The sequence below is a fragment of the Solanum verrucosum genome, unplaced genomic scaffold (assembly GCF_900185275.1).
Source record: "Solanum verrucosum unplaced genomic scaffold, falcon-dt-bn FXZP01000094.1, whole genome shotgun sequence".
In the NCBI taxonomy this organism is placed as follows: domain Eukaryota; kingdom Viridiplantae; phylum Streptophyta; class Magnoliopsida; order Solanales; family Solanaceae; genus Solanum; species Solanum verrucosum.
This window is the reverse complement of record NW_026019970.1, coordinates 3,691,934-3,719,601: the sequence shown is the minus strand read 5'-3', so window position 1 is coordinate 3,719,601 and position 27,668 is coordinate 3,691,934. Positions and strand designations below refer to the sequence as shown.

The 27,668-nt window shown below is 33.8% G+C and overlaps 2 pseudogenes; both read right to left on the bottom strand.

Annotated features, from left to right (window-relative positions):
- Nucleotides 1-278: 278 nt before the first annotated feature.
- LOC125817176 (uncharacterized) lies at nucleotides 279-23,133 on the bottom strand (annotated as a pseudogene).
- A 333-nt stretch (nucleotides 23,134-23,466) lies between these two features.
- Nucleotides 23,467-26,782, bottom strand: LOC125817175 (protein LURP-one-related 15-like; annotated as a pseudogene).
- Nucleotides 26,783-27,668: the final 886 nt, after the last annotated feature.

Sequence of the window (27,668 nt, the reverse complement as noted above, 5' to 3'; positions counted from 1 at the left end):
AGCTTGTATCAAGTTGAAACAAGTAGATAGACGTGTCCTATGTGGCATGCCACATCCTTCGTGGTGTCTTACATATATATTATATCAATAAACTACAGTTAGTTTCTAGCTATAACTTCATATAGTTATCCTTATTCCAACTGAACAAGTATATTACAGTGAATTAGTAATGATTGTTTGCGGAATAGTGTATTCAACCTCTTTGCATAAATAAATAAGCACTGACCAGATGTTAGAGCCCAACCATCCAGGATGGCGGACGCCATCTGGGTAGTCTTCTACTCTTCTTCCCATGTTGTCTCTGCTGTGGAGCAACGACGAATCTCTGCAAATTAATGAGACTGAAATTGAGTATAAATGTCTGGACACACTTGATGATGCTTCATCTGATTTAGTAGCTTCTTAACCTGTTCCCAAAGCCCAAAAGTATAAAAAACCTTGCATAATTGTAGTGTATAAAACAACATCATGAGGGATGCCTTCGTCAATCAGTTCAGTGAAAAATTTGTGGCTCTCTTCTACCATTCTATCTTTACATGAAATGTCAATTATGGTGCCATAAGACCGAACGCCAGGTCTTCTTTCCATGCTTCTCAGTAAATTAACTGTTGTTTGGGTATTCCCCGACTTGCATAGCCCGTCAACAAGAGGCAGAAAGTCTGAAATTTCATTAATTTTAAATTTATCGAAAAAAAAAGAAGAAGATATGTTGATACCACTATTTATACCCACTGGCCCCTCTTAATCACCGTCGAGAATAAATATGTTGTTCCGAATGACATGAGTCCTCCGAGGTACTAAAATGTAGACATTAGTTAATTTCATTACAATTTCGAACATCTTTAATGACATTTTCTTTATATATTTAAAAGTACATTTTTCCAATTGCACAAAACACCAAAACTTTGTTCATCACAAATTAGAAAGAGCAGACAACTTGAAAAATTTATAAAAATACATAGTTAGATGCCATGTAAATCGACATCTTAACAGTAAAACATAAGAATAAATAAGCGTGCCTCATCACAATTAAAATGTTTATGAATATTCGGCAGCTTGTTTTTTTTTTTCTTCAAAATAAATTCAGAAAACAGAGAATGAAAACTCACTTTTTACATTTAATTGAGTTAGTTTTGTAAGCATTGAGTGAAGGACAATAGAGACAAGGTTTAAAATTTGGGATAAATAATTTGAATGAGAAGTAGATGATTACCACAGCTGGGTCATAAATTTTTTTTATATATAAGCAAACATGAGAATCCAAGAATGACAAACAATCAACATAATCAAAGCAAAAATATTGATAATTACTCCGAAGTTAACTACAATAACACGGACTGAAACCTACCAGAAAACAATAAGAATGATAGGGAACATTAATAGTAACAAAATTGATTGAGAAATACAGTAAATTTTCATCTCAATGCTTGCCCTAATTCAAATTCTCTTCAGATTTTAACCAACATAAAGATCAAATTTTATAAACTAAAAAATTAGAGCAGGAAAGATATATAAATATGAACTCTCATCAATATGCAAAAACAAAATTCGAAGAAAAATTGAAGACGAACAGGGGAAAAAAGTACCTTAATGTTGTTTTCATGCTTGCTTCTGCTAAAGAACTTCTCATCTTCAACATAAATGAAAGCATATTATAGAGATAAAGGCCAGGCATGCAAGCCACGTATAAAGAAGGATGACTACACAGACACGTGGAAACAAAATAGAGCCGTAGAGATGAAACAGGTATGTTGAAATCAAGCCTTTTCTAATATAGTAGTAAAGTAAAGTAATAAATAATTGCAATGATTTTCTAGATATATTAGCCAATGAGGATCCACTAACCTCAAATATCCTTTCGCATCCTAAGTTCTGCATCCGATCAACATGAAGAGGATATCAAAATTTGCAAACATAGTCAAATGATTCATTCATGGATTGAGAGTAACAACTGAATCAACCGTAATCATTTTAGGAAAAATTACTTAAATACACAATATTTCTTTACTTATTCTCAATATTTCTCTACTCTTTTACTAAAATACAAAAATCCCTTATTTTCCCCCAATTCAACTTAATCGGATCCTTTATTAGTTTAAGTATTCGCCCGTTATTAATTAAAGTATCCGTGTTGCTATATTATGCATCCGCCCGTTAATTAAGTATCCGTGCTGCTAACAACTTAATAATTTAAGTATCCGCCCGTTATTAATTAAAGTATCCGCGCTGCTATATTATGCATCCGCCCGTTAATTAAGTATCTGTGCTGCTAACAACTTAATAATTAAGTATCCGCCCGTTATTAATTAAAGTATCCGCGTTCTATATTAAGTATTCACACTGCTATATTATGTATCCGAAAAACACTGAAAAAAGAGATTTTTGGTAATTAATGAAAGAGTAGGAAAATGAAGTAATTTCTTTCTTATACTATGTCATTTGCCTAATTTTTACATTTTATTTTATACCTAGTAAAATCAGTAGCAAATCATTAATGTGTCCAAAACTCAAGCAGTAAATAGGAAAACATTATTCATGTCCAAATGTGGTTGCTATTTGCACCAAATAGTAACTTTCCCCTCACATTCCATCATACGCTAAAAGCTTAGGAGTTCGATTCAATGCTAACAATTTAGAAAACAACAGATTCTTCATAAAGTACAACTTAACCTCGTCAATATACTCAACGAAAACACAAAATAATTCCAACAAACAATTATCAACAAGATTCTGCATTCGAGATCTACTCTTCTATTACTTTAAGGCTTAGAGACATCGGTAAATATTATATTGTTGGCTGTGATAAATTTTGCCAACACAATATAAAGCAAAATCAGGTAATTTGCAAGTTCTCAAGCATAGATATAAAATACATTTCAATTCTCTATTTCCTGTAATCATCAACAGAGAAAGAAGATAATATGTTTAGGAAAAGACGAGCCATCATATCAAGCAAAAGTAGATGAATATATCATAACCGAAGATTTAAAAAACTCGTTATTTAAAATAAACTAAGTCGAACGACACAAATGTTAAACATGAAGCATCATTTTAGACGAAAGTAAGTCTTTTTATGACACAAATGTTAAACATAATGCGTCATTTTAGACCATTGAGATTATAAACTAAACTCATTTAGTAAAGAACAAAGGGAATACTGTCACAAATGGCCTACTATTATGTTTGTTGTTGTACTTACCTTGGCTGTCACAAAATGCAAGGAAATATGTACACACATACTTTGCAATATTCTAAACCATCTGTCACTTTCATCAGATCTGTTAACTTTTCATTTCATCGATTTCTCCGTTTTAAGAAAAAATGCTTTAGTTGCTGATATCGTCCCCTCTAAGTTTTCTTGTTTTTGTTTCCTTTGTGTTCTTATGATGTGATCTTAGGCATATTTATATGCCTAGAGTGCTAATTATGCCCGCATGTAAGCCTAGTTTGAAGTCAATTTATATATATTTAGAGTCTTAGCGAGCCATTTGTTTATTTATTGAGCTAACCAACATGATTAGTTGTGTAGGTAAGATTAATGGGAGAAACGAGCATAAAAAGGGACAAAGGAAGAACTCTGAAGATTCGAGTCAAAAGATGACAATGAAGAAGCTGAGGAAAATGCACCAAGGCATTTATGTGTTATCTCCGCGTTGCGCGGAGAAATGAAAAATATACGTTGTGAAATCAAATTCTAGGCAGAACACCTCGTGCTGCTCGCGCGTCGCACAGAAGGCAAAAGTTCTTGGATTCAGAATTTAGAAGGCATCGCGCGCCCGAGTCCCACATTTGGCCGTTTCGACTTTTAGTATAAATAAGGTTTTAGTTTATTTTATTTTGGGGGGGGGGGGGGGGGGGGGAGGGGGGCCTTCTTTTTCTGAATTGGAAAAGCGACGATTTGGGAGTTCGTTTTCTGAAGTTTTAAGGGTTATTTCTCGAACTCTTTTCCTTTGAATCGTTTGATGATTCATAACCATTGCATGATTGATTTTTGGATTATGAGTAGCTAAATACCCTAGTTCTAGGGCTGTGGCTACATGATGATTGTAATTGATTGAGTTTGTCTTGAGGTTTATTATTGACTATCATATGAATCTTTCTTATGTTCTTATTTTCTGTATTTCATGATTGATCACTGTATAAATAAATTTATTGTCTGAATTGAACTCAGGAGAGGAATAAGAGGATAGAATGTGGAATATAAGGAGCTTGTTGAACCCTAAATAGCTAGGATTGATTCGTTTCTAGGATAGGGATATACCTAGAGACCTCGCTTGGGTCACCATACAGGAAGATAACCTAATGCTCGGTAGTTAATCATTCTATCCCCGCTCAACGATGTAGTTAGGGTGTTATCTATCGTAGGCGATTAGAGGTCGGGAGACCATAATCATACATCTAACCCTGTGATTCATTGATTCGATAGTTAATATTTACCCATATAAATGATATTGATTGCAAGAATCCTGATAGAAGCTGCAACCCTGGACTTTTCCCAAATCATTGTTTGAAACTCGTGAAACTGAATCCTGTTAGTACATTTTGTTTTAAGAAATTTAGAAATAGGAATAAACAACTCTCTAAATCTGGAAATACATTTGTGGTTAACTTATAACTCGAGAAATTGATAGTTTCTAAGCGTGAGTCCATGTGGGTACGATACCCGGTTCTCAAAAAAGAGTCACTCTATTACTTGTACGATCATGATCCTTCTTTGCCTTTAAGAAAATGTATTATTAGTGTTTTTTATGTAAAGAAATGTAAAAATGAAGATATGCAGAACAAACTGGCACATACTGTATCATTCTTATGAACAGTTTTGAGAGGAGTTTTAAGCAAAAATTCACAGTTACAAGGAATCCAAATGGCTTTATAACATGTTTTCCACTGTTCTTTAATATATATGTTAGAACTAATACCAGAAAACAACCGAGATGGAAAAGCTGCATCCATATTTAGCAGAAGCGCACGAAAATCTTGTCATTCTGGGACAATCAAACTGAGAAAAGGAGCATAGTACTAGCACCAGTATTCAATGTAAAATAACTCTAATCGTGCATACCACATATTGCAGGCAATTTAAGAGACAAAAATATGTGCCCAGCATATGATTCTCCTGTAATGTAGTATTCATTCTTTACATACTCTGCAAATTGCAAAGGCATTGTGTTAAAATGAGATTCTCACAAACAGAAATTATCACAATTTCTCAAAATGAATAAGAATGAGACTAGCAAATAGTTGAATATCTAAAGTTAGTAGTCTAACGTACATTAGACATGTGTTAAATGCAAAATCCAATTACATGGCAAAATATCTAGTGGAAAATATTCTTACAAGAATTGAGAAGCCCTATATCCCCATGGCAAGAAGTTACAAAACTTAGAATGTTAGAAAATATTGTAAAGCTCGAGGGATTTTTATCAGTAACAATTTCATGTCCTATGGCGACAAGTATTTCAATAAGTTGCAGTCCTATTATGTACAAACATTTCAACAAGTGCTTACTTTATTAACAAGAACTCTAAAGGAGAGTGACATATCCAAGTTAATGGTAATACCACGAGAAAACGACCAAAATGGTCCTTGATGTATGAGGCTTGAACATTCTTGGTCCTTTATATATATTACCTTACTAAAATAGTCCTTAATGTATATAAAAATATGACCATTTTGGTCTTTAACCCTAAAACTAACTATACAAGTGATACTTTTTGTTAAACTTAACTGTGGGTCCCATAAAATTGCCACATGGCAAACCCCTTCTCCCTCAATCTTCTTTCTTCTACTACAATTTTCAATTGATTTATTCTTCTCTCCATTACCTCCTTCTTCTTTTTTAAACCAAATTTTACCAAGAAAAAAAATTGACACACAAAAATCTCTTCAAATCTCAAAGAAAATTTTAAGATTCTATTTTCCACCTTTATCCATTCCGTTTCACCCTTTAATGTCAACAACGGAATAAAAAATTAATACATAAAAAAGTTATTAATTAATCTTAAAAGTGACAAAACAAGAAAAAGCTATATTCTTCTCATAAATCCCTTCAACAAGAGAGAATAGTTGTTTAAAACTTGAAAAGAGTTTACTTATGGAGATCTCGTAAAAGAGAAATAGAGCGTTTTATTTAATTTACTTAGTTCATACTATTTATTTTAATGGATCGCTTTTTTTGTCTGTCTAAAAATGAGAGTTGCTGGGGATTATTATTTCTGAGGGAAACTAACAAATGAGTGTAGTGTATATATATATATATATATATTTTACAAGAATATGACAAGTGAGTGAACTGAAAATGGAGTATCACCTCTAATGGTGGTGAAAGAAGGAAGACCAAAATAGTCATTTGTTAAGTTTAACAGAAATTTTCACTTCTATGGTTAGTTTTAGGTTAAGGACCAAAATAGTCACCTTTTTTCTATACATCAAGGACTATTTCAATAAGATGATATATATAAAGGACCAAAAAGCTCCAACCCTCATATATCAAGGACCATTTTGGTCGTTCGTAATACCACCTTCCTAGCCAACCAACATATTTTGTTTTGCCTCATTCTATACTTTTTTCTGTTTGAATAAAGCTCCAATTTAATCTATCAAATAGCAATGCTAAAAACAGAGTAAAATCATCCCTGGCAATGCTTGTATTAAATAAATTTTAGATAAATGAACTAAATTTAAGCATTTAGAATACTTGATTGTATGGAACTAGTGATACATGTGCATAGAACTCATCATAAATCGCATCCATTTCTAATCAAATACATGGAAATCAACAGGTAAATGAACAAATATTCAAAATTTGCTACCGACAAATCTACACCGGCAAATATATTAATCAATCTGTACCAAATGTTCAACAAAATTGACTCTAAGAAGAGGACAACTATGGACGGGTAATTAGAGGTGTTCTAAGTGACCTTGAGGTAGGTATACTTACTTTCTTCGGCAACGAAATTATTGGTCTAGCACGCTCAATACATATTGATGTCATTGTCAATGGAGTTGACGATGTATCGGACTTCCAGGCAGGTGATTCCAATTGACACCGATGCCATTGTTTATTCTCCAACAATCACTATCCAGGAACCCTAAAATAATAATTAGGGAAATTGGAGAGAAGAGGAGAAAATGTCTCTTGCCTTAATATTATTAAGGGATAAGGGTTTGAAAAAATCTTCAACTTTGGTCGAATTTGTTGTTACAGTAAAAATACGGTATTAAATAGTCTAAGGAGATAATAGGTTTCATGAAAGTTTAGTATCACAATAACAAATTCGATCAAAGTTGGGATATTTTTTAGATCCTTATCCCTATTATTAATAATGAAATTTTAATTTGAGGGTTACCACAGTTAATGACCCCCACAAATTGCTTAGAAATTGCAGGGGTTACTAAACCTCCATAATTAGATGCAATTTACGGGGGTTATATTAACCTCCGTAATAAAACCCCAACAATTTAAGGGGTTTTTTTTGTAGTGAAGGATCTATTTGTGTATTGATGTTAAAGTTCACCATCTTTTGTTATGTCGTTTTGATAATTAAAAAAAGCTTCAAGTTTAAGGGTAAAGAAACTGAGGAAGATTATGTAAGAACTTAAAGTCTCGAACCTAACTTTGGTAATGAAACAAATCACAACTGTAAGTAATCAACTCATTGACGGTAAGCTGTAATAATCAACCAGCTTAAAAGGTTCTGTATTTTCTGCATTTTCATTCAAATATAATTTTCTTTCCTAGTCTTTAATGCTCTCTCTTTACCTCTATTTATTACAGGAAACATATGAACACTACAAAAAAAAAAGAAATATTATGGCGGTTATATTACGACGGTTCTAATGAACCGCCACAAATATAACATATTACGATCTTTTTTAATTCACCATATTAAATATTTCAATTACGACGGTTTATATTTTAGTTACGACCCTTTCAACTGCCACTAACATTTTCTAAATTTTAAAAATTTTCCTAATAAATTTATTATTTTCTTAAAATATAAACTATTAAATATAAATATTTATATACACGGACATGATTTCTTTTCCTTAATTAATTGAAAACTTTTCTCTTTCTTCCATCATTAAAAAACAAATCACGTTTCTCTCTCTTTGTTAAATAAATTCCAAATATATTTTTTCCTTTTATCTCTACCAGCTAAGATTTCCAAAGTGAACAAAATGAACTTAATTAGCTACCAGTTAAGATTTCCAGAGAATTCAAATGCTTTGCCAAAATATGAGCTCCCAATTTAGAACTGTCTACGGAATTAGCTCTCAATATACCCAAATTTCTTTGAATCTCTCTCACTTAGCTCCCAATATTTCCCCAAATTTCTTCGGTAATTAGCTCTTGTTTCTTCATAAATTGCACAGTGAAGGAGATTGTTCTCATTATTCTCTCATAAATCGCACATGGAAGGAGATACAGTAAACTCTCAATCTTCTCTCCCAAATATTGTGTGAGAAATTCTACACTTATTGTGAATTATGAATCGATTGTAAGTGTCACGCCCCGTGCCTACACCGTGGACGTGACCGACACTCGAAAACCATTGCTGGTCCCAAGTGAACCTTTGGCCTGACTTACTTACTTAGCGGAAGACTTTAAGCATTAAGAAAAGAACACAAATGCAAGATAACTTAAATGTCTCAAACTAAACTCATAATGTTTTAGAAATAAACATTTAACTTAGCCAAAGTGGCAACTCAAAACTGAACATAAGTCAATAACAAGATAAAGACAAATGAACTAACAGACTGTCTATCTATGAGACCTCTAATAACTGAGATGGATGTTGGGACAAGATCCACGACATCCTAATGAACTAAATACTGAAAAACAATAAAAAGGGATCCTCCGGAAGCAAGGAGGCTCACCAACAAACTATGAATGTTCAAACTGGATCAACGAGGCACTGGATGCTGATCCTAGTTACCTGTGTCTGCATCATAATACGATGCAGGCCAACTGGCATCAGTACATTGAATGTACGAGTATGCGAGTTGGAAAGCTAAACAATACAAAGGCTTGAAAAGATTTTGAAAGAAACACTTACCTTGACTCTTCTCAACTCATGAATAACTCAACTCATAATAAAGCAATAAGACACATGCAATATATGAAAAGATTTATAAAATGATAAAAGCAACTCTGTTCATTAAAGAAAATGCAATAACAAACTCAACTTTACTCATATAATAAAGTAATATAGTTTATGTGGGAGATTCTCTAACCGACAACCACAACTATGAGCCTAAGTGGTGATACAACGTCTTGCCCACGCTACCAGAACTATCCTATACTTTGTCGTCATATAGAACGCTTAACTTAGTGGATTCACGAGTCTATGCTAAAAGCATCTTAAGGAGTTATCTAAAAATTATGATCATTTGCTACCCATGATGGCTACATGGTTTATGGAGACTTGAGTTAATATGAACTCACATCCCCATATCGGTGCTCAATACTACTCCAAAAATATACTTAGCTCATATGATTTAAAATCAAAACTTCTCTTGACTTGCTTCTTAACTTCTAGACTTGACTCTTAACTTTTCTTGACTTTGATCCTAACTTTCCTTGAATTGGATGATGGATTCAAGGTTCATGATCTCATGTTTATGGATGATTTCATGATGTTTAGATGTACCTAAGAGTGTTGGAATCAACTAAGAAACATAGGTACATTGATAAGGAACAAGTAGGAAAAGATGGGGAAACAAATGGGGAGAAGTCGCGTCCCTGGCGCTCTGAGAGGCGCGGGGCGCCAACCCTTAACATTTAGGGACTGATCTGGGGCGCGCTAGCTGGCGCAGCTCCCCAAGGGTGAACATTCAGGGACCCTTTTGGGGCGCACTGGCTGATGCGACGCCCCACCCCTATACCCAGGTGTTTGACGACCTTTCTTCTCTGTTTTTCATCTTTAAACCCTCTAAACTTCAATGGTTCCTTCCCCAAACACTTAGAATAATTTATACCCTCAATATATGATAGATTCAAACTGAAATTACACTCGGAAACATGAATCAAATCGCAAGAAACTCCAACAACACAACCCACAAGAAATTCAAACGAAACTTTCAACAATGTTCATCATGAACTCAATTTCTAAACTTTCAAAGACTTAAATTCTCTGAATTTAATCATGGTTGGCGCATGGGTGAACTAACCCAACTCTATGTGATCTCATATACCATATAGGGATCACCTTTGATGAAATCCACAAGCTATCCTTGACGAAATCGACGAATCTTGAATGTTCTTCTCTCTTTTCTCCTCTTCTCCAAGCCCTATCGTGAAATTCACTTTTCTAAAACTGACTAAAATATGAATTTACCCCAATTAAACTCCTAAAAACGAATTAGAATAATTAGGTAAGGAAAAGACTAAATTATCCTTCAAAAATCCGGATTAAACTTTCCTTAATCCAACAACCCAACTTCCAAAGGGCATAACTTGCTCATACGATCTCGGAATCGAGCAAACTCAGCGGCGTTGGAAAGATCATTCAAAGATATTTCCAACCATATATGGAGGTATGCCTAACTAATTTTGAGCTAGGAGTTATAGCCATTTGAAGTTGACCAAAACTCAATTTTTCCTAACTTAAACAAATTTCTAGATTTTCATTATTTTCAAAAATGACTATTTCCAATTATTGGCTTCTTTCTAGTTATTTCAAATTGCGAAATGTTACAATATCTCCCCCTTGGGAACGTTCTTCCTCGAATGAGATTACTCTTATTAGGCTAAGGGTGTAACATCAAGTTCAAACACCCAACAAGCAATTGCAAACAAACAACATGCTCACTCATAATTTAAAGAGTACTAAGAAGAGATGTGAATATCTCTTCTTCATATCCTCTTCAGCTTCCCAAGTAGCTTCTTTAACAAATTGGTTCCTCCAAAGGACTTTGACTGATGCTACCTCTTTTGTTCTCAACTTGCGAACTTGGCGATCTAGAATCTGAACTAGAATCTCTTCATAAGATAGGCTATCCTTGATCCCAATATCTTCAATTGGTATGATCAATGACAGATCGCCCATGCACTTTTTCAACATAGAGATGTGAAACACCGGATGAACCGCGGCTAACTCTTGTGGTAGCTCCAAGTCATAAGCTACTTTGCCAATCCTCTTGTATATTCGGTAAGGTCCAATATACCGGGGACTAAGCTTCCCCTCCTTACCAAATCTCATAACACCCTTCATGGTGAAAGTTTAAGATATACCCAATCGTCTACTTCAAACTCTAACTCCCTTCTTCTAACATCAGTATAGGATTTCTGACGACTTTGTGCTATTTTCAACCTTTCTTGAATCACTTTCACCTTCTCCATAGCTTGATGAACTAAATCAGGTCCTATCAACCCAGCTTCACCAACTTCAAACTATCCAATAGGAGATATGCATCTTCTCTCATAAAAAGCTTCATATGGAGCCATTTGGATGCTAGAGTGGTAACTATTGTTATAAGCAAAGTCAATAAGAGGTAGGTGATCATCCCAATTACCCTTGAAATCAATCACACAAGCCCTCAACATATCCTCTAAGGTCTGAATAGTGCGCTCTGTTTGCCCATCAATCTGAGGATGAAAAGCAGTACTCAAGTTCACCTTTGAACCCAAGCCTTTCTGGAATGACTTCCAAAACTGTGCAGTAAATTGCACACCTCTGTCTGAAATAATGGAGACCGGAACTCCATGAAGTCTAACCACTTCCTGAAGATACAACTTGGCATAATCCTCTGTTGTATGGATAGTCTTTACCGGCAAAAAGTGGGCTGATTTTGTCATTCTATCAACAATCACCCATATCGAATCATGTTGCCTGTGAGACCTTGGCAAACCTGTGATGAAATCCATATTAATCATCTCCCACTTCAATTCCAGAAGTTAGATATTCTGAGCCAAACCACCGGGCCTTTGGTGCTCTACTTTAACTTGTTGGCAATTTGGGCACTTAGCAACAAACTCTGCAATGCCCTTCTTCATACTGTTCCACCAATATACCTCTTTCAAATTACGATACATCTTTGTGGAACCCGGATGAATGGAATATCTGGAGCTATGAGCCTCCTCCATGATCCTCTTTTGGAGTCCATCCACCATTTGTACACAAAATCTACCTTGATATCTCAGTACGTTATCTCCCCCTTGTTCAAAAGGTAATACTTTTTGCTTATAACACTTGCCTTTAATTCAAGCAATAAAGGATCTTGGTCTTGCTTTTCTGTCATTTCTAACACTAATGATGATTCAGCCCCATTTATCACCACTACTCCTCCTTTTGTGGAATCAATTAGTCGAACTCTTTGCCATGCAAGTCTATGCACCTCTTGTGCTAACTCTTTCTTATCTTCCTCGAAATGGGTGGTACTACCCATAGATAACTTGGTCAAGGCATCAACAATAACATTAGCCTTACTTGGGTGAGAAAGAATACTCATTTCATAGTCTTTGAGTAATTCTAACCACCTCCTTTGTCTGAGATTGAGCTCTTCCTGAGTAAACACATACTGAAGGCTCTTGTGATTGGTGAACACATCCACATGAACACCATAAAGATAATAACACCATAAAGATAATAACACCATACTTTCAAAGCAAATACTACGACAGCCAACTCCAGATCATGGGTTGGGTAGTTCTTCTCATAAACTTTCAACTGTTTGGAGACATAAGCCATAACTTTGCCATTCTACATTAACACACAACCCAACCCAACTCTAGACGCATCACAATATACAACAAAGCCTTGAGTACCTTCTGGTAAGGTCAACACTGGGGCAGTAGTCAACCTCTTCTTCAGTTCCTGAAAGTTTTTCACACAAGCTTCAGACCATTGAAAATTCACTGTTTTCTGAGTCAACTTGGTCAAAGGAGATGAAATAGATGAAAATCCCTCGACAAACCTTCTATAATATCCAACCAACCCCAAGAAACTCCTAATATCAGTTGGAGATGTGGGTCTAGGCAAATTTTGCACCGCCTCTATCTTCTGAGCATCAACTCTAATTCCATCACCGAAAACTATGTGGCCCAAGAATGCCACAGACTCAAGCCAAAACTCACATTTAGAGAACTTAGCATATAACTCCTTATCTTTCAAAGTCTGACGAACTGTTCTGAGATGACTAGCATGATCTTTTTCATTCCTTGATAGATTAGTATGTCATCAATGAAGACGATAACAAACATATCTAAATAAGGTTTGAAAACTCTATTCATAAGGTCCATGAATGCTGCAGGTGCATAGGTCAAACCAAATGACATGATCAAAAACTCATAATGACAATAATAGGTCCTTAATGTTGTCTTTGGAATATCACATTCTCTTACTTTCAACTGATGGTAGCCTGATCTGAGTTCTATCTTACTGAAACTAGTAGCACCCTGAAGCTGATAAAAAAGATCATCAATCCTATGTTAACCTTGATCAACTGACGGTAATCTATACACATCCTAAAGGAACCATCTTTCTTTCTGACAAATGGGACCAGAGCGCCCCAAGGTGAGATACTTGATCGAATGAAACTTTTCTCTAAAAGAACTTTCAACTGCTCTTTTAAGATCTTTCAACTCTGCTGGTGTCATTCTATATGGTGGAATAGAGATAGGACGAGTATCTCAAAAAACATCTATACCGAAGTCTATCTCTCTCTCAGGAGGGACTCTAGGTAAATCATCTGGAAAGACTTCTGGAAACTCTTTTACTACTGGAGCTAACTGAATAAGAGGTATCTTAACACTAGAGTCATTAACTCGGACTAAGTGATAGACACACCCCTTAGAAACTAACTTTCTTGCCTTAAGGTACGAAATAAAATGACCTATTAGCACTGTTGAACAACTTTTCAACTCTATAACTGGTACATTGGAAACTGGAACTTGACTACTCGAGTTCTACAATCTATTGATGCATAACAAGCATGAAGCCAGTCCATACCTAGAATGACATCAAAATCTACCATGTCTAACTCAACTAAATCAGCCATGGTACTCTTGTGATTGATGGAAATGAGACAATCACGATAGACCCTCTCTCTACTAGAATAGACTCACCAAAAGGTGTAGAAACACTGAAGGGCTCAAGAAGTTGCTCAGGAAGAACATCAAAATTGAAGACTTGGACCATACCAGTGACAACATCTCGTGAATCGTCTTGCTCTCGGCGACTAGCGATAGCATAAAGATGGTTTCCTTCTCCGTCTGCCCTTGAAGTAGCTTATCTAGATACAGCTCTATCTGGTGGAGCAACTGAAGAAGATTGTGCTCTATTGCCCCCATTACCATTACTCTGTTTGCTCTTAGGACACTCTCTCATAAAATGATCATTTTGGCCACACTTGAAGAAACTAGTGGAGTTATCACGACACATCTCTGAGTGGCTCCTTCCACACTTAGCACATGCAGGAGTCTTAGTACCCCGTTGTGCCTTACTACCTTGCGAATGCATAGGTCTAGCTCTGAAGTTCTGAAAACTTTGACTATTGTACTCACATTTGTTCCTTGGTGCAGGTGCACTAGCAGATGATGGAGCAGATCCTTTCTGCTTATGTTGGAAAGAAAACCGGTTCGCATTACTCTTTTGTTGCCCAAATTTATTCCCTGATGTCTAAGCCCTCTTATTATCAAACTCTTCTCTATCATTTAGCTGGTCCTTCTCAACTTGTTGCACATGGATCATAAGCCTTGTTATGCCCATGTAACCTATTAGCATGGCTGCATTCCTTTCCTTACTTGACAGACAAGTCCACCCAACTACGAATAAACTCATCCTGCTCCTCATGTCAGCAACCATCTCTTCGCTTCTCTTATCTTATGAGGAAAGATACATCTCATGAAAGCACTCTCAAAACAGTCCAACTCACAATCAGTTACACGTAAGCACGAGTAGAAATAAACTTTATAGAGATTAACTTTATCGCACGAAATGAATATGAAAGAAGTGAAGGAATTCCTAAATGTTGCAGCCTCCTAATTATAGATGTGGCGCGTTTCACATCTATAACTAGGACTCTACACACACGGCTTCACAGACTCACTAGGACTCTTGAGTTCTGTGCTCTGATACCAAGTTTGTCATGCCCCGAGCCTACACCATGCACATGGCAGGCACTCGAGAACCATTACTGGTCCCAAGTGAACCCTTGGCCTGACATACTTACTTAGCGGAAGACTTTAAGCATTAAGAAAAGAACTCAAATGCAAGATAAATTAACTGTCTCAAACTAAACTCATAATGTTTTAGAAATAAATATTTAACTTAGCCAAAATGGCAACTCAAAATTGAACATAAGTCAATAATAAGATAAAGACAAATGAATTAACTGACTGTCTATCTATGAAGCCTCTAATAACTGAGATGGATGTCGGGACAATATCCACGACATCTTAATGAACTAAATACTGAAAAGCAATAAAAGGGGATCCTCCGGAAGCAAGGAGGCTCACCAACAAACTATGAATGCTCAAACTGTATCAATGAGGCGCTGGATACTGATCCTGGTTACCTGCGTCTGCATCATAATGCCAACTGGCATCATTACATTGAATGTACGAGTATGCGAGTTGGAAAGCTAAACAATACAAAGGCTTGAAAAGATTTTGAAAGAAACACTTACCTTGACTCTTCTCAACTCATGAATAACTCAACTCATAATAAAGCAATAAGACACATGCAATATATGAAAAGATTTATAAAACGATAAAAGCAACTCTGTTCGTTAAAGAAAATGCAACAACAAACTCAACTTTACTCATATAATAAAGTAATATAGTTTATGTGGGAGATTCTCTAACCGACAACCACAACTATGAGCCTAAGTGGTGATACAACGTCTTGCCCACGCTACCAGAACTATCCTATACTTTGCCGTCATATAGAACGCTTAACTTAGTGGGTCAACTAGTCTATGCTAAAAGTATCTTAAGGAGTCATCTAAAAAGTATGATCTTTTACTACCCATGATGGCTACATGGTTTATGGAGACTTGAGTTAATATGAACTCGCATCCCCATATCTGTGCTCAATACTACTCCAAAAATATACTTAGCTCATATGATTTAAAATCAAAACTTCTTTCTTTTGTTTGAGATAATTACTCAAAACTTTAGCTTAAAGCTCTCTTGGAAATCGATATTTCCCTTTGTTATTCAAATGTGAAAACATTTAAAACTCTTGGGAATACTTAGTTCCCTTATAGCTTTTTGAGAAATGAACTCAACTCTTTACTATTTGCTTAACTTGAATCTTGAGTCTTAAAACAAGGTTAAAATGTTTGGTAAAGACTTTGGAAAACTTTATAAACTTCTCTTGACTTGGTTCTTAACTTCTAGATTTGACTCTTAACTTTTCTTGACTTTGTTCCTAACTTTCCTTGAATTGGATTATGGATTCAAGGTTCATGATCTCATGTTTATGAATGATTTCATGATGTTTAGATGTACCTAAGAGTGTTGAAATCAACTAAGAAACATAGGTACATTGCTAAGGAATAAGTAGTAAAAGATGGGGAAACGAATGGGGAGAACTGGCGTCCCTAGCGCTCTGAGAGGCGTGGAGCGCCAGCCCTCAACATTCAGGAACTGGTCTGGGGTGCGCTGGCTGGTGCGGCTCCCCAAGGGTGAACATTTGGGGACCCTTTTGGGGCGCGCTGGTTGGCGCGACGCCCCACCCCTATACCCAGGTGTTTGACGATCTTTCTTTTCCGTTTTTCATCTCTAAACCCTCTAAACTTCAATGGTTCCTTCCCCAAATACTTAGAATCATTTATACCCTTAATATATGATAGATTCAAACCGAAATTACACCTGAAAACATGAATCAAATCGCAAGAAACTCCAACAAAACAACCCACAAGAAATTCAAATGAAACTTTCAACAATGTTCATCAAGAACTCAATTTCTAAACTTTCAAAGACTTAAATTCTCTGAATTTAATCATGGTTGGCGCATGGGTGAACTAACCCAACGCTATGTGATCTCATATACCATTTAGGGATCACCTTTGATGAAATCCACAAGCTATCCTTGACGAAATTGACGAATCTTGAACGTTCTTCTCCTTTCTCCTCTTCTCCAAGCCTTAGCGTGAAATTCACTTTTCTAAAACTGACTAAAATATGAATTTACCCCAATTAAACTCCTAAAAACGAATTAGAATAATTAGGTAAGGGAAAGACTAAATTACCCTTCAAAAATCCGAATTAGACTTTCCTTAATCCAACAACCCAACTTCCAAATGACATAACTTACTCATACGAACTCAAAATTGCGCAAACTCAGTGGCGTTGGAAAGATCATTCAAAGATGTTTCCAACCATATCTGGAAATACGTCTAACTAATTCTGAGCAAGGAGTTATGGCCATTTGAAGTTGACCAAAACTCAATTTTTCCTAACTTAAACAAATTTCCAGATTTTCATTCTTTCCAAAAATGACTATTTCCAATTATTGGCTTCTTCCTAGTTATTTTAAATTGTGAGATGTTACAGTGAGCTTGTTGTCTGTTTTTCCCAATCTCATTTCATGCATGTTGAGTTCAAGCTTTTTGTTAGGGTTTACAATTGTGAATCGATTTTAAGCTTTTTTTCTATTTTTCTGTTCAACTCAGTTTGTGGGTTTGATAAGTTGTCGAGGCATCCAAATCTGCTGGTAATGGTAAATCATTTGATAGGTATCTCTAATCAGTATAACTTTATTCTCTACAACTATATTATCGCTACATTGATATAGTTGTTTATTTGGTACATTGATCTAGTTGATTGATTGATTTTGTTGTTTTCTGATCCCATTTTTTCTTCTTTTTTATGTTTTGGTTGAGTTGGTGTTTGTAGGCTCTATTTATGTGTACCTTTTGACAGTTTTCTAGTGGATGTTTAAAATGTAAAAGTGATTTACATTGGGTTGAACCTTCATTTTGGCTAATTGAAATGTATCTAGAATTCCCAACACACAAGGCCTAAGGCTTTAGTTCAATGGCACAAGAAATTTGTGGTAGGTGCACTTCACAAGCTTGAAACATAGTTGTTGAACCAAGTATGATATCTTAGTGGACATGTGTGTATCAGTCAACACATTTTCCAACATGTTTTGATGCTAAAACAATGAATTTCTTTGTTTTTTTTGTTTTCTGAAAAAAGGAATTCTCAGTTATCCATCGAGAAGAAAGAAAAAAACAATGTGTGAATGTTTTTAATAATAGTGTCAATGAGTGCTTTGAAGAAATAGGTGAAAATCAATTAAATGTAGAATGCCGGGATTTGGAATATTAATGAAGCATTGCACAATGGGTGCTTTGCTCAGTCCTCTAATTTAGATGATCAACAACTCGCGTATCGTATAGAGCTTTTTCCTATCCTTTCCGCATAGACTTGCTATATTAGATCTGTGAAAGAGCTTAAGCTTTATTTTTTTAGAAGAGAGAGAGGGTACATGACTTACAAAAGGTTTGATCGCAATCTCTTGACGCTAAAAAGGCTTCAACGGGAAAAAAGAAGAAGAGAGCATCCCATCTACCTTAAGAGTTATTAGTCATGGATTCCATTGGATCTGAAGCGAAAAATTACTACAAGCATAAGCTTTGTGCCTCATCATCTGTACGACTTTCAATTTCTCAATCAACAGCAATAACAAATATGGATGAATTTGTAAAGCAAATGATTCCTGCACTTACTAATCATTTTCCTCCTGTTATTATGGAGCGGGTACAAGAAATGATTACTTTCGTTGACAATCATCACCTTTGACCCCCATAGTGCCTCCTCCTGCTACTACTAATGAGAAAGAGGTTGATCCCTTAGTTTCAAGTGACGACGATGCTATCCCATAGTCCCTGCAACTTTAATTTTTGATATTGTCTGTTGTTTTGGAAATTACAAATTGTGCAGTAACAATAGTTTATGAACGTAGCTACTTTTAAAAATAGTTGATACATTGCTTTTGATGTTTTGCACTAAAAATATGTGAATTGAATTTTGCTATCTACATATTTTGAACAGTCTAAGTATTATATCATGTGAATGTTGGTTATTTTAGGGGTATTTAATAATTGTCATTTAATTAATTTCAGCATTGTAGATTTAAAATGAATAAATTAAATTATTTTAAAATATTTTTTTAGCAACAAATTTAATGATGATTTGGTTGTTTCTATAAAAAAAAATACCGGCGACGGACTAGCGACGAACTTTTAAGTGGCAAATGTGCTCACTCAAATGACAGAATAGTTTGCGATAGATTAGTGACCGAAACTCCATCGTGAAGTTATCCAAAATGACGAAATAAATTATGAAATTCACAACGAACTATATAAGTATAACGACAAATTAATCCGTCACTAAAATGTGGCGACAACTATTGTTCGTCTCTAAGATGTCGCTAAACTTGTGACGACACTCATTTTTTCGTCATTAAGAGATTATTAAGGAGGGAAATAGTAACAATGACAATCCGTCGCTAATCCTTCACTAATCCGATATAATGACAGAGTATCATCGATTAGCGACGGATTTCATTTATCGCTAAATGCTGATTTTTTTGTAGTATAATATGCCTGGTAGATTGGATGATAATAATATATATGGGTGAAATAATAAGTTAGTTAATGGAATCCATGTATCATTATAGAGATTGATTGATATGCCTTTTTTGAGAAACTTATAAGTTTTCATCGTGTCAAACCTTGCAAGTGGATTTATGAATCCGACACATGAAATAAGTTAAGTAGTGTTCTAAAGGAAATTAATCATTAAATTAAATTCGTCAGTAATTTAATTTATTGATTAGTTATCTGTATCTTAACATGGGGAATTATATAAGTGTTTAATGGAGAATTTCAAAATATAAATAGAGGAGTGCAATTGCAAATTTCTAGTGGAATGATTTGTAATTTATTATGGTAAGAATAATTCAAATTAATTATTTGGAATTATTTCCATAATAGGAAGCCTCAATAATTAATTATATGGTCCCTACAGTGCCCATATTTAACTAGAACTCAGAATCCTATTTCTAAGGGGAAAAGAGGAGACTAGCGTGAGTTTTTCTTTTAAAAAGAAAACAGTTGTGTATTTTTCTCTTTCGAAGAAAATAGATTGTGTTTTGTTGCCCTCTTTGGACTGGAATATATCTCTATAATTAAGGATTCTTCTAACCCTAGAAAGATTCTATTCATATATGTTCACCCAAGTATTGAGAGAGTTTGGATGTGAACTTGGGATCACTGTAAAAGACTATAGCTGTTGTCTATCTTGTGGATTCGCTTGAGGGGTTTGTCTGACTTGTGGATTTGCTTGAAGGTATCTACTCACGCTTCAAGAGGTAATTCTTGAATTAAATTTTAGTAAGTTTATGTGTTCTAGCATATTATATGTGTTCTAACATAAATGATTTGGTTATCTATTATTCACGTAAGCAGTATCAGATATGCTTTCGTTGCGCATATAGTTTTCCAACAATGCATATTGAAGAGGATCTTAAAAGTTTTTTTTTAAAATTATCCTCCATGTACATGTCCTTTCAAAGAAGTGTGTCTCTTCTGTATAGTGAAACATAGAAATATCAACAGAACTAACATCAAAGCTTTAAGTCAGCTTTAGATCATCTCAGGCTAGAGTAAATATCTGAAAAGGTCATTTAATTTTAAGAAATTATGTTGTAAAGTCATTCAATTTTGTTTTGTATCAATAAAATCATTAAACATTGAATATTTCTTTTATAAAATCACTCAATCAAATTTACCATTAAAAACATTTTTACACAATAAAATCATTATTTTTTTAATGTATTTACACAACTGAAGCACACTGTCACTAGACCCTAAGAACCATCATCGTCTTCTACGTTGTTCACACGTTCACACTCGTGAATCCATTCACTGTATATGTCAATGGCCTCTGTTAGTGTTGTAACAGTAGTGCTGAAGCTCTCTTGACAAATCGTGCAATTTGCCTCCCCAAACGACATTACAAGGAATTCATAAGAGACATATCTAGTTACACAAGTAGTCTTAGGCTCATCGCCTTCAGCTATTCTAACCTGCCAATAGCCTGCCCTAAGATCAAGCTTAGTGAACCAGTATGATTTGCTCAACCTGTCCATCAAATCCTATACCAACAAAACCAGATACTTATTCTTTACAGTTGCCTTGTTCAACACACTGTAGTCTACACACATTCTCATCGTCCTATCCTGCTTCTTTTGGAATAAAACAGGTGCACCATACGGAGCCTTAGATGGTTGAATAAGTCCAGCATTCAACAGATCGTTCAATTGTTTACACAATTCAGTCAACTCCTTGGGAGCCATACGATAAGGAGCTTGTGCAGGAGCAACCGTACCTGGCAACAACTCAATTTTATGATCAATATCCCTCCTTAGCGGCAGATTCTTTGGCAATTCAGGTGGCATCACATCAGCAAATTGTTTTAGCAACTCAGCCACATAATCAGACACCTCTACCATAACATCAGGCTTCAATTCGACTAAGGTAGCAAGTATAGTTTCATCACTTTTCTTCAACCCTTTGTCGATTGACATAGCAGACAACACCCTTTTGTCCTTCTTCTTTGCAACTTTGTTGACCTTCCCAAACGGATAAACATCTTTCACAAATCCAACATTGCCCTCATTCATAATCATCATCCTATCTAAGTGTGGAAAAGGAACAAACTGGAATTTTCTCAGAAAATCGATACCAAGTATGATCTCAAAATCTCCTAACGGCATCACCATCATGTTATGTTTTCCTACCCAATTCTCAATCGACATAGACACCCCATAAGCCATGCCCACAATTGCTTGTGCCTTAGCATTAACTGTTTTGATGTAGGAAGGACTTTTAGTTAACTGAAGCCCCAATTTTGCAACAATATTAACATCAATAAATGTATGAGTAGACCCTGTATCAGCCATAGCCATCACACATTTTTCTTTAATTTTCATTTCTATATGAATCAATGAAGCATGTGGATTTGAAGTCTTAGACGTCCCTTCAACATTATTAACCAACGTAATATGATTGAAAGGCAAACCTAACGAATTTACCATAGCAGTCATGACTTCCTCTTCTTCTTCATTCTGATTCAATTTTCCAGCAAGCAAAGCGTTCACCCTTTCCCGATTTGGACAAGACTTAGCCAAATGAGGACCACCACAAGTCCAACAGCCATACGAATTTCCATTCTTGTTCTTTGGTCTGTTTTTTTTATTATTTCCTTCTTTTATTGGTGCCTTCCCTTTATCATTAGCATAGTATTTACGATTCTCCCTTTTTCAGTCCCCTTTATTCTCACCTTTTTTCTTAGATTTTGAAGTAGAAGGAACATCAGCAGCATGTCGAGTCATTTGGAAATCCACTAACGAATCAACAGCAGCAATTGCCCCTGGCAAGTCCTTAACATTCTGCCTCCGAAGTTCATTTTGAGCCTAGCCTTGCATACCCGAAATGAAATTATGTAATTTATCCTTATCAGACATATTCTGTATGTCTAACATCACAGAGGTAAATTCTTTAATTTAATCCCGCACCGAACCAGTTTGCCTCAGTCTCTTCAACATGTCCCTTGCAAGCCATGAGGCGTTGCTAGGAAGAAATTGATCACACATTTCTTTCATTAGCTTGGATCACGTATCAATTCTGGGTCGTCCAGCACTCACATCGTCTGCATTTCGAGTCCTCCACCAAATTTTAGCATCACCAGTCAAGTACATCGTAGTGATATTCAACTTGTCCGCCTCAGGCACCCTTGCAGCAGTAAAATACTGTTCCATATCCCAGATGAAGTTTTCCAGTTCTTTAGCACTCCTTGCGCCACCAAAGGCTTTTGGTTCCGGAATTTTAACCTTAGACGATTTCCCACGTGTTGAACCTAACACTGCCACAGCTCGACACTATACAATGATCTCTGCGCGAAGGTTTTCATTATCCTTCTGCAGTCCCTCCAATTGTAGTGAAAACCTTCGCGCAGAAATCGTTGTATTGTGTCGGGACCTTCGCACAAAGATCGTTACTTTGCTGCTCTTATTAGTGCTTTGCAACTGGAGATTTTATATGAAAAAATACATAATGTCAAGTCTGTCCATTTTTTGGAGGAGGCTTTGATTTCGACACTACTGCCATGTCTATAGAATGGACATGTGAAGGTAGTGTTAAGTTTGTCCATTCTTTTTTTTGGAGGTGGCTTTGATTTCAACTTCCTCTTTCCCATAGCTCAAGATATTTTATTTATAGACTTAAATCTCAATTCGAGTTCTCTCAATTCTGTATATTTCTGTGTAATGAAAATAATAGTAACATTCCTATTTGTAAAAGTAAAAATCAAATTATATTAGGATTAGGAATCACTCTAAATAACAAATCTTAATTAAATATAAATAAGTAAATAACAAATCCTAACCAACTGAGATTTTTTTAGTCCAACTTTAAATTATTATTTTCAATGTAAAAGAAATATTATTTTACGAAATAAACACTTTTATCTCCGGCTGCATACTTGATAGCATCAAGGATTACTATTAATGAGAAGATGAAGGCTTGATCAATATTTGGATACATTGTCACCATAAAATTGTCTTTTCCAATTAATAAACTCTTAGCAGTAATTTTCTTATGCATCTGCCATAAATCATTCACAAAAATATAGTGTAAGTATAATATAACGTTCATTAATTCATCATTTTCAATCAAGAAAGAAAATCGTGTGATAGGTTAAAGAATTACTAAATTGATGTGAATTTGAATATTAATTTTGTTGAAATTTAATTTCTTTTACAAAGTAAATCGGCGAAATTCTGAATATGAGAATCAAAACAATTTTTTTTTTTTGTGAATTTGAATATTTATTTTGTTGAAATTTAATTTCATGTCTTAGAAATTCACAATCCATAAATTACTAACGCTCGTTATAAGGGGTCATTTAGTAGAGTGTATTAGAAAATATAATACATCCATTACCTTTGTGTATTAGAAAAAAATAATGCATGCATTAGTTTTGTGTATTAGAAAAATAATAGTATTTTGTTTGATATTTTTTTAAGCCTATGTATATAACAAATACTTGTATTAGTTTCGCAATCTATTGTGTATTGAAGTGTGTATTATTATAATACCATGGATTTTCATCTATTCGTAATACAAAGGATTTCAATACATGCATTAAATTGATTAATGACATAATTACCCCTTAAATCTCTCTCAAAACATTTTTCATTTTCCAAAGTTAATGAGCGTGGAGGATATTTTTGTAAACAAATATTTGTTATAGAAGTTATGCAAGACTTGTTATTTTTATTACATCAAATCAAACAGATTATGAAAAATAATGTCAGTATAACTAATATTGACATTACTAATCATACATTACTAATACACTTTATTCAACATTATTATTATACACTTAGTCAAACGATAATTTTTAAGAGAGAAAGTACCATGACCTAAATCAAGAAAACACATTCCAAAACCCTGTGTACTAAATATCTAGTGCTGAATTTTTTTTATGGTTAATAGGTCTACCGTGTCATAGTTGTATGAAGAAGTTTTATAATAAATAAAAATTCATTTTTATGGATCACATGTCTTTATTACTTATCTTTTTTCTTCTCACTCCTACACCCACACCTTCCATTTACCCCTCCCTTTAACATAAAGTACATTGCCTTTTTTTAAAAAAAAAATTATTTAAATTTATTTTTACTACACAAATTAAAAAGGCACTGTGAGCAAAAGTAAGTTTTGAAAATTGATATTACGTTCCTATTTTTTTTGTCTCTTTAACGTTACTTCTCCGATTCTCCTCTAATGTAGTTTATTTTCCTTTTTCCTAATAGTTCTTTATGTCTATTTATCGAAAATTAAATAGATTAATGTTACTTCAAATTTAAATTCAAACCACTATGTATTTAAAAAAGAATTAAATTAAACATGTGTTCTTAACATCCTAAAAATTTAATTGTACTATTTTAGGGTAAACATAAATAGTTATTTAAAATTAATTGTCAATTAAATTTTTTTAAATATAATTACTTATTTTCCCCATGTGTAATGATAATTTTACTAATTGACAAGTAATTTTAATAATTATTTTTAGTAATGTAAGTTAAAAAATAATATCAAAATGTTAAAATAAGATAAACACGGTTAGAAATATTAAATTCCACATTTTTGGGAATAAAAATATTAAGATTAATAAAAGGTAGCAAAATTTAAAATAACTACACAAAAAAAGAGAAGCAAAAATTGAACTAAAAGGAAAAAAGTAAAAAGGAAGAGAGAGAAGGGATTTTGGCACATTTATTTTAAAATGGGACCAAAATCCACTTGGCAAAATACAAATGGCTCCTCATACGAGTTTTATCTGCCACATTATACTTATACCTCAAACATAATAATAATTTTCCTAAAAGTAATATAGATCTATTCAAAATAGGTTAAATTTATTCTTTATTATATTTTTGATTAAAAAAAATTCTTGTTCTTATATTTTTGGTTCGAAAATATCCTTCACTCATCAAAATAGACTAAGATACTTTTCCTTCTAAAAGGAAACAGTTATTCCAAAACAAAAAAAAACTAGGTTAACTTAACTGAATCTGAGAAATATAATTATAAAATAAGAAAATAAGTAGAATAAATATTTTTCATTTTAAAAGAAGATGGCATATAGATTCCTTTTTCTTTCTTAACACGTTAGGTATGCGTTATATTTTTTCTTAAACATGATATCATGTACCTTTTTTTACTAATTTTAAGAACACTGATGTGGTTAAAAATAATAATTTCAGTTATATTTTGATGTGCTATATTACTCTCTTTATTTTTAACTTAAGTCATCCTAAATGTCAGTCAAGAGGTAATATAATATTTTTGAAAAAAAATAGAATAATTTTTGTTGAATTTCAAAATAGTTCAATTTATCTCCAAAATAGATTTTTACTAAATTCTTGAAATTGATGGCAAATTATTTCATTTTAAGTAGTAATGGAAAAAGTTGGTCCAGTTTTTCTTGTTTTGAAACAATCGTTAGATAGAAAGGTATTATTGATTCATTTGAGTAATTGGAGGTATTTTAAAGATGAATATTTAATGGGGAGGACATTTGAACTGAAAATATAATGAAGGACAAATTTGATCTATTTTATATATAAGAGTATTTTTTTTGCCTTTTTCTCTAAAAAAGTACTATAAAATCATAAAATATTTGAAACTATCATTGTAATAATATCATTACTCTCAAAATAATAAAAGTGTCACTCATTTAATTTTATTAAAAATAAATATGACGGAAAATTTTCATTGTACTATTACTAAACATGAAATTACGTGTCTTTATTTTTTTGGCTTTTTCAAAATAAAGTCTTTTCAATACTTAGTAAGTTTTTCAATTTCAGCATTCTACATGACAAACTTAAAACCATAAAATTTAGAAAAATATAGACATATTTAATTTACAAAATTCAAAAGTCTCCCTTTATTTCTTAAACTCATTGTCAAGTCAAACTAATATGCTTAAAGAAAAAATAACAAAAAGAAAGTAAAACCAACCATAATTAACCTGAGCAACTATGGTAGAAGAATATCCAACATAAATTACACATGATCTATCAGTCTAATTTCCCTTAATGAGATAATCACAATTCTTCTCCTTGGAATTGTTATTTGCTAAGAAAACAACCAATTTGGTCTTCCATTGAAACATAGATGTTGTCTTTACCGTAAATAAAAAGTCTTTGTCACCGACAAGGATTGTGGTGGAGTGGTAAGTACTCATTCATTCTTAATCAAAAAGTCTTGGGTTCGAACCCTCTTGGGTACGGAGTCGCCTTTGTTGGAGAGCGCTTTACCCCCAATGTGGGACTTTCGGGCGCGAATTCGAATTTAGTCGGACTCTAATGTGGGTACCGAATATCGAGTGGAAAACCAAAGAAGAAAAATAAAAAGTCTTTGTCATCCGTGACACTTGAACTTGTCCCGAATTTTTAAAAAGACACCTTAACTACGCGGGCGTTCTATTACCCCACTAAATATTATTACATCATTTGTTGTCCACCTTACATAGAGAGTGTGTGCACTCTCTCAAAGAGAGTGAGCAACCTATAATAACAAATATAATTTTATTATAAAATATATATTCTTATTATTTTAACATTTTTTCCTTATTAATTTTTCTCTTTCTTCTTTCTTCTTCAAAAATTTATTGTCATCTCCATTGAATCTTCTCACTTTCAATGTTACCATTTTTACCACAACTTCACCTTCCTTTTTTTTTTTTTACTACTATTAGTTTTACTCTCTTTAATTTTAAAACTTTATCTAAATATTTTCTTACATTTTGAACAATTCGATAAACCCATTAGATTTCAAAATGATTAAGAGGTATCATATAGTTTTTTTTATCCGATTTCAGTCAAGTTCTTTCAATTTTTGGGGAATTCATTGATTCTTTTAAAATTATCATTTTTAATTTTGAAGTTATATGGAAAAGAGTAATTGATGATAACTTCAAAATTTTAAATTTTCTTAGAAAAATAATTAGTTTTGTTGTCAATAATGCAATAAAGTCTAGAAAATAGTATGATTTATTTTTTATAAAAAAATCACTGAAATAAAGAATTTGATTGCAGAAGAAAAAGAAAAAGAAAAGAAAAAAAGGGAGA